Genomic DNA, 8,175 nt, shown 5'->3' with positions numbered 1-8,175 from the left:
AGGTTTTTTTTGTTTGTTTAAGCTGTAGGGTGGTGGGGCAGTGGTTGGGGGGCTCTAGTGGGAGGAGGGGCCATCGGGGGTCCCCCCCATGGTTCCCTCCCCACTCCTCCAGCCCCCCCACCCCTTACACACCAGCACCGGAGCCCTGGTGCTGAAACACGTGGCCTGACCCGCCACGTGTTTCAGCACCGGGGCGAGGGCCAATCATAGAGATGCTCTGGCAGTCAGAGCATCGCCATGGAGGACCCAGCCTCCAGTTGCCCTGCTTCGCATTTTTAAACTTCGATTTTTTTAGGCCCCTGGATATCCAGGGGTCTAATTTTCTCCCCGCGCTGCAAGTTCGCAGCACGGGGAACGTTTTTTCATTCCCACACGTGCCTGTGACTCCGCCTCAAAGAGGTTTGAGGCGGGGCAAGAGGCATGTGCGCACTCATCTGGACACGCCCTGAGAGCCCCCTGCTCTTATCTTGCCTTTTGCCCTCTATTTCAGCAATCATAAATCAGGCCCTGAGAAGGCTTCATGTTGACAATTATGGGGAGTGCATCAAAATCTGCCCCAGAATTTTCATTTCTGGCCTCAAAGTGGACACATTCTGATGGACTCCCCATACCCAATATAATATATTTCTTGATACCAGGAGCAAAATTTGAAAGGATGACCACATTTTGACATCCTTTGTTATACCTATTTTTTTTAAACTATATCACGCTGGGAATTAGGGGTGAACAGGCACATTTTGAAGGGCTCCCCACACAATTACACTGCTAGAATGACTGTATTTTCTCACATACAACGGGCACCTTTTCCCCAAAAAAATCAGATGCTAGAAATAAGGATGAACATTTTAAATGAAAAATTACAGTAACAGTAGTTACTGCACATTCCCTTCTGCTGGGGAAAAGAGAAAGTAACACTGAATGTGCTGCATAGGGGGCTCCCTAGCTGCTGACTATGAACACTTTTATTTTACCCTGGCAGAAGCTCATGTTGCAGAAGCTGACAGGCACAGCTGGCTGCCCACACAGCTAAGCTCAAAAAGAGAATAGGGGTTAGGCATTTTTGGCTCAGCCAGGAGCACCGGTGGTATCCTGCACTACGTGGGAACGGAATAGCCACAGAGTTTTGCTTCCCCACAACTGCAGCTGCCTGAATTTTCCCTGTGAAAATAATATACATACCAGTATTTTCAAGGAAAGATTTTTTTCTTCATCTCTGTTCAAATATAAGGGGGGTGTTGTATGCAAGTAAAGATAGAGAACTGACACATTTTGATTCATAGCACATGCTGACATGACACCATCAGTTTGCTGATGACAGTTATGTTCCCGTCTCATCTCATGCTGTAGTCAATATCATTTCCCAGTGGCTGGCCCAAATCTAGACATAAAGAAGTAGCTGCCTGGATGAAGCTCAGCTCAGATAAGACTAATTAGGCAGATATGACAGGCAAGTCCAGAGAAAATGGTGAAGGTTATATATACCTTCTTAAGCATGGGATCTGTCAACTTTGTCATGAAAATACTTATGAATTTTCAATTATCCAAAGAGGCATCAAAAAGGAAAAAAAAAAAAGACAAGTAGCCACTAGAGGTGCACCAATACATCGGTCCCATATCGCAGAGATTCCCAACCACCGGGCCATGGCCTGCACCAGGCCGTAAAGGTTTGGCTGCTGCGTTGCGGCACAAGCCCCTTGCTCGGACCCCCATCTGTCCGCCCAGGTCAGCAGCTTCTGGGACGTGTGGGGTTAAAGCTGGGGAGCAAGGCAGCCTCCAGGAGGGAGGCAGCTGGCTCCGTGCACCCCATCCCACTCTTGTGCCAGTCCGCAGGAAAAAAAAAAGTTGGGAACCACTGCCATATCGGATCAGCACCGATATAAGGAATATTGACACTATCAACAATCAGCTTTTTTTGGCTGATGTGGCTGATAATGTCATCAATAAATGCCCCGTGCATGCGCGCAGCCGCAGCGCAGCACACAGGCAGTCAGAATCGGAGCCCAGCAGCACGGAGAGCAACTGGGTCTGGCTGGTAAGTCTGTTGTGAGGGAAGGGGTGTGGGGGGGGTGTGGCGGGGCAGACTGAGGCTCCCACATTGAGGGAGGGAGTGGGACAGAGGCAGCACAGCCAGAGCAGAGCGTGGGACAGAGCTGCATGCAGCTTGTCCAGGGCGTAGAGCTCCCACTGCTGCATACACCCTGGGAGGGCATGGGGGGTAGGGGGTGCCCCCAGAGCTGCACACAGGGCGAGAGTGGGCTGCTGCAGCAGTGCCAAGCTCTTCCTAGAGGTGGGGTTGGGACAGGGCTACACTTAGGGCAGGTGGCAGCAGTGCTGGGAGGGGGGCTACAGCTAATTTTGGGGTGCCCCCCCCATAGCCCTTCTCTCAGCACCACCGTTGCCCACCCAGAGCATAGCCTGACCTGGAACCACCCCAGACCCAGCCCACAGCAGCAGTCCACCCTCGCCTGCCCTGAGCACAGGTCCAGGGGCACATGTCCCCCATGCCCTCCAGGGGTAAATGCAGTGGCAGGAGCCACCCACCTCTCCCCATGCCGCCCAGACGAGCTGCTCACAGCTCAGTCCTCCGTCCCACCCCAGCTGTGCAGCGCCTGCTTCTGCCCTGCCCCAGCCCCACTTCCTCCCTCACCGTGGGGGGACTCGATCTGCCCCCTCCCCACACCCCTTCCCTACCCCTGACCCTTCCCCCACAACAGACTTACCAGCCGGAGGCTGCTCTCTAATCTGCCCGGCTGCATATCGGCAATCAGATCGATATCGGCCAATATGGCTCATTAAAAACTGGCCGCTGGTATCGGCCCAAAAAAGTCTCTATCAGTGCACCCCTAGTAGCCACAGTTCAACTCTGATTAACAACAGGAACACAAATAAACTCCATTTAACAAATGTTGTTATATTTTATCATGACAGAAAGTAGTTATGTATTTATTTTAAAAATGGCACTTTTACATTGATATAGCTACAACTCAGTGTAAAGTTTTCACTAGGATTTTACACCAGAGGTAGCTATTTTACAAAATTGTGTGGATCTTTTACATCAGATAAAAGCAAAGTCAGTTTCAAAGCAACTTGAACTTAGATCACAGTCCTGTTTCAAAATGAAAAGTCCCAAAGTAGTTATGTATTTATTTTAAAAATGGCACTTTTACATTGATATAGCTACAACTCAGTGTAAAGTTTTCACTAGGATTTTACACCAGAGGTAGCTATTTTACAAAATTGTGTGGATCTTTTACATCAGATAAAAGCAAAGTCAGTTTCAAAGCAACTTGAACTTAGATCACAGTCCTGTTTCAACATGAAAAGTCCACCAGTGCCTGAAGAGTCTAAAAAAAAAAAATGCCATTTGCAATCTATTCAGGATATACTACATGTTTTTCCAGGGATTAGGGGAGACTTTACTTTTAAGTCCATGTATCTTTAACACTTCTACCTCTCCCTCTCATTGACAGCTGGCATCAACATCACCAAGGACAGTAGTTTTTTGTTTTGTTTTTTTTCCAAGCAAAACACCCCGACACAAATGACAGTCACTTTTTTTTTCCACTCTTCCATGCAGCCATAAACTCACATGGCTCACGCACATGAAATAAAATAGCCCATCAATATTAAAACTGGTATTACATGAACAGATTACATGAGGCTGACTCAGAATACCAGTTACTTCAAGTTGGTTATCAATAAGCTTTTAGGCCTGACTGGTGGAAATAGCAGATGCACCAGCAGATCTATGTATTAGGTTTTATTTTTCTCCCTGGCAGGAGCAATAACATTCTGTACTATAAAATGCCATGAAAAACCCAAAAAAACAAGGAACTACTTGCACACTAGCTTCAATGAAGTCACAATAGGAACAATGGGGAAAATAAGAAATAAAAACAAATGACTCATATGGATTTGTCTGGGTCGCTCCTTTTTTTTTTTTAAGCCGTATTAAAAGAGCCCATCACTAAAAGGTGGTATCAACTAAAATATGCCTAAGTTTGAATATATTACTATTTCCACTGGAGTTGCACAATGCTGCAGCCACAGAAGCTCTTTTTAAAGAAATACGCACTTCTAGCCTGTATGCTGACAGGAAAAACCTCCCGCTGTCTCATCTATATATCCACTTTTTACAATTTTATATCACTGCTATATTAATATAGTTATACCAGTAATATCCATTCCCTCCCTTCCTGTCCCCCTCAGATCATTTGTATCAGCATAAGGCTAGGTCTATACTTAAAAAGCATTGCTGGCAGAACTATACCAGTGGAGGTATGATTTTTCCCTACCAACCAAATGACATAGGCATACCAGCAAACATTTACTTTAAGTGCTGTTTTGTAGTCCTTTTGCCAGTACAGCTTATTATGTTCAGTTCACTGGTTTAAGCAAATACCAGCAAAATAATGCTATTTTAAGTATTAAAGGTATCTCCAGAATAAGGGTTTGAATCAGTAGTTTATTTCAATATGTAAAAAAGAAAAAAATCAGTACTAGTATAACTGCAACCACGCTTTGTTGTGTCAGTGTAACCATGCTGATAAGAAATCACACCCGCACTTGAAACAGATAAACCAGTACAAAAAAATCTGTATAGACCAGGCACAACTATGAAACAGTATAAACCAACTGAGTATCTGGATTCTTTCATCACATTTCTCATTGCATACAGTCTTCCCAAATCCACTTATCTCAACAGGCTATTAAAATGTGGGTTTTGGATGTAAGAACTAAGTATCAACACTGTTAAAAAAATTTGACCAGTGCAATAATTAACAAACAAAACATGTTAATAAAATAATCCCAAATTTACTCAGGTGTAAGAAGAGGTAAGTATTTCTCATCTAGCATCAAAAGCTTCATGCTTTTCCAGTGACAGGTTCCATAATGCAGAATCCCTTCATCTATACAATAACTTGTATATCTTAAACATGGAAAATGTAAGGGCAGAGTAAAATCAACTGAAATTTTATATGAAAAAAATCAATACATAAGCTGCATTACTAAATATCTTTCAACATGGATCTCTATTTTTTTAACCTAAATCTGCTACAGAATTTTCAGTTTGGTGCATTATACTGGTGTAGAAACTAGGGTCCACTGCTGCAGAATTTAGGTCAGCTTGTCTGCTGAGTACACAAGGCCTTAAGTATAGACATACATTTTCTAGTAATGCTTCAGTAATCCCCTTCATCCTACTATGCACCTATTTTACAAAGAGCTACTAGCTTCCTTCAGATTCCATAACAAAGGCCCTCCACAGGAGAAAACTTTCTAAGAGAATTAGCAATTATTTCTTCCCTTTAAAGGCAGGAAACTAGTCATTGAATCAAATGAATGCTGGATCATAATTCACCAATTAAATTAATCAAGCTTTCTCCATTTCTTTCCAGTGAGTCTCCTCAATGCATACTAGAAAGAAGTTTGCCTTTCTGTCCCTATACACATGAGTATAATAGTCAGATTTAATAGTAAATTAAACTGAAAACATAAGGTCTTTGACAGATGGAACATGAATATTCACAACAAACCAGTCAATAAATAAATGAAAAAGTAGACAAAGTGTTTAAAACATACTTGGAAAACCACAGGAAAAAAATACACGAGACAGAAAATATTATTAGGTATGCGATCCCTTCTAAAAAAAATATATCTATATATATTGATATCGATAGATACACACACACACACAGAGCAAATACCATTTTTAGCCAAATCCACAGATGATCCTCCCCCACCCCAATTATTAGATTCTACATATGGAAAAAAGTATACATTTGTTATAATTTGCCACATATAGGGTGCATCCAAACAAACGTGCACGCGCGTTTTGTGGCACCTCAAAAGCTTTTGGCCACTTGTGCCCCCCCCAGAGGATCAGGAGGCACCAGTCGCCCATGCTCTTACCCGAGCTCAGGGCTGAAGTTGGAGCCGTAGCAGCTGCCTGCCCCCATCTCCCCCTTGTACTCGAATACAAGGGGTTTTTTCCCCCACCATATGGAATGGGGGGGAAAAAAACCTCATTGTGGATTTAATAAGATACTTCTTCAAAAACTAGACATCTACACACCAGAATACTTCATAGCTTTATATTTAAGTATATGGACAGCATCAATTCCATACAAAAATTTATATGCATAGAAGTGGTTGCAGGATTCAGACAGGCACTGAAGGTTCTCAGCATCTGAAAACTAGACAATTTTCCCTTCCCCAAGGCACTCTGTACCTGATCAGGCTGTACACCTTCCTCCTCCTGCTTCAGTTGGACCTGGTGTGGGCTTCAGCAGGCTTTGGGAGCAGGGAGATGCAAATCCAACTGTTGAGAATCAGTCTCTCATGTTGGCCAGCCTTGTAGACAACTGGGCACTTCCTGTGTGGAAGTAAAGAAAATAAACTTCTGAAAACCTGGGTGTCAACTCATCACAGCTGTCTGGAAAGCCATTCTGCAACAAGTTAAACACCCTCTCAACACCCTGCATAACCTCTTCTGCTGGGTGCTGTCTCCTACTTACTATATTTTCTTGCTTATAATATGCCCCCAAATACTTTTGGGAGGCCCCAAGAAGTGGAGGAAAAATAAAATCTTACCCTGCAGTTTGGGTAAGTACCAGGAGTCTGGGGTCTCTGGGGCTGGGTCCCAACCCAGCACACTGTGGCAGGGCCCCAATCTGGCATACCAGTGCTGGGGCTATACTGCCTGGTGGGGCCTGATCCAGTGTGCAGGCTCCAGGGCTGTGTACATGGTTCAACTCTGCACACTGCCTCCAGGGCTACACATGGTCCCAGTTTTGGACTGTTCACTGGCTCTGGAACCAACCCATGCCACATGCTGGGTCAGATGCTGAATCCAGCTATAGATCAACCCTGCGCACAGTCCCAATCCAGTAAGTGACTGGGAGGGAGACTCCTCGTGGGTCCAGAAATTTGGCGAGGGGGCGTAAGCAGGGAGTGGTGGCGGCATTAACTGCCTTGGTTCCCAGAGCCATAGTAATTAACACTACTGATGCTCCACCCTCCCTCCCAAACCAGTGAGAAGTCTTTTTCTTCACACATAACATGAATACCAATTTTCCCCAGCTGGTTTCAGGGGAAAGGTACAGATATATCCAAGAAAATATGTCGTTTTAAGGATTCCAATAATCTAGGCTCTACCCTTATTCAAAATAGGTGAGACCCGACAATAAATACGATAAACCCGGTACGTAATCCATAATGCATACCACCTGGTTCCTTACAAATCCATGCTCAATACTTATTCCTAGCATACCTCCTGTCATGCACTCCATCTTTCTGCTTTAACCACAACTGATGGACTGCAGGTGAATTATACGAACAACAAACCGCACCTTCATGCAAGTTCCAGTCATCTCAAGTGTCCTGCACGACTGTCTTGACTGCATCTATATAGCATTGCACAACCCAACCTTTTAAACAGCTGATGAGTCAATCCTGTTAAACCTCATAAAATGCCCTGGAGGAACACCGAATCAAAGGCCATGCATGACCTAGCGATGCAACTACTACGCTACGAGAAGCATCACCTTCATTGCTTGCTTCTTCCCAGCCTTTCCACAACGGAAGACTGTGGGCTGGTGGTTTACTCCAGTGTCATTTAGGAAAGGCAGGCAGTCTGCAAAAGTGATGAGTCAGCTCAAGGAGGAGAACACCCAGAGCCCCCTCCCCGCACCCCCACCAATACAGCGCTTCCTTGGCACAATTCAACACATCTAATAGCAACAAACATACATTAGTCACGGCCTCCAATACACAAAGCACATGAATGGAGAGATGCCACATACAATTCCACTATCATACAGCAACCAGGCTAGCAACAGACGGCACTTTCTGTCCAGAAAAGCGAGTCACCCCCCACATTTCATGTGCCCCTCGACTGGCTCTCCTGGTGCTGTCGGCAGCTTGTTCGCTAGGACAGGAGGAAACCGCGCTCTGCTCCTTCCCGGCAGCCAAACGCCGGGCTGTGCCACCCCTGGGCTCCCCAAGCCCCGCAGAAACCCCGCGCGGGGACACGCCGGTTCCGCGGCCAGGCGGGAGGGAGGCGGAACGACGCTTGCTCGAGGGCCTCCCCACCCCGCCCGCGCGCGGCAGGGCAGGGCAGGGCCGGCACCAGCCCCGCGCCCCCCCGGTCACTTACTGCCGCGCCCGCGGAGG

General features: G+C 45.7%; 1 protein-coding gene across 8 annotated transcripts in view; it reads right to left on the bottom strand.

Annotated features, from left to right (window-relative positions):
• The window catches only part of LRRC8D (leucine rich repeat containing 8 VRAC subunit D), a 61,583-nt gene that overhangs the window by 52,755 nt on the left and 653 nt on the right, over positions 1-8,175 (bottom strand). The window contains exons 1-2 of one of the 8 annotated variants that reach the window (XM_006032323.3): positions 8,159-8,175; positions 6,233-6,376 (exon numbers count right to left, since the gene is read on the bottom strand). The gene's annotated coding sequence lies outside the window, so the exon portion shown is untranslated. The other 7 variants (XM_025214034.1, XM_025214035.1, XM_014524027.2 and 4 more) reach the window with 7 other exon arrangements.

The sequence above is a fragment of the Alligator sinensis genome, unplaced genomic scaffold (assembly GCF_000455745.1).
Source record: "Alligator sinensis unplaced genomic scaffold, ASM45574v1 scaffold736_1, whole genome shotgun sequence".
In the NCBI taxonomy this organism is placed as follows: domain Eukaryota; kingdom Metazoa; phylum Chordata; order Crocodylia; family Alligatoridae; genus Alligator; species Alligator sinensis.
Note: the sequence above shows the minus strand (reverse complement) of the source record. Positions and strands in the feature narration are given on the sequence as shown.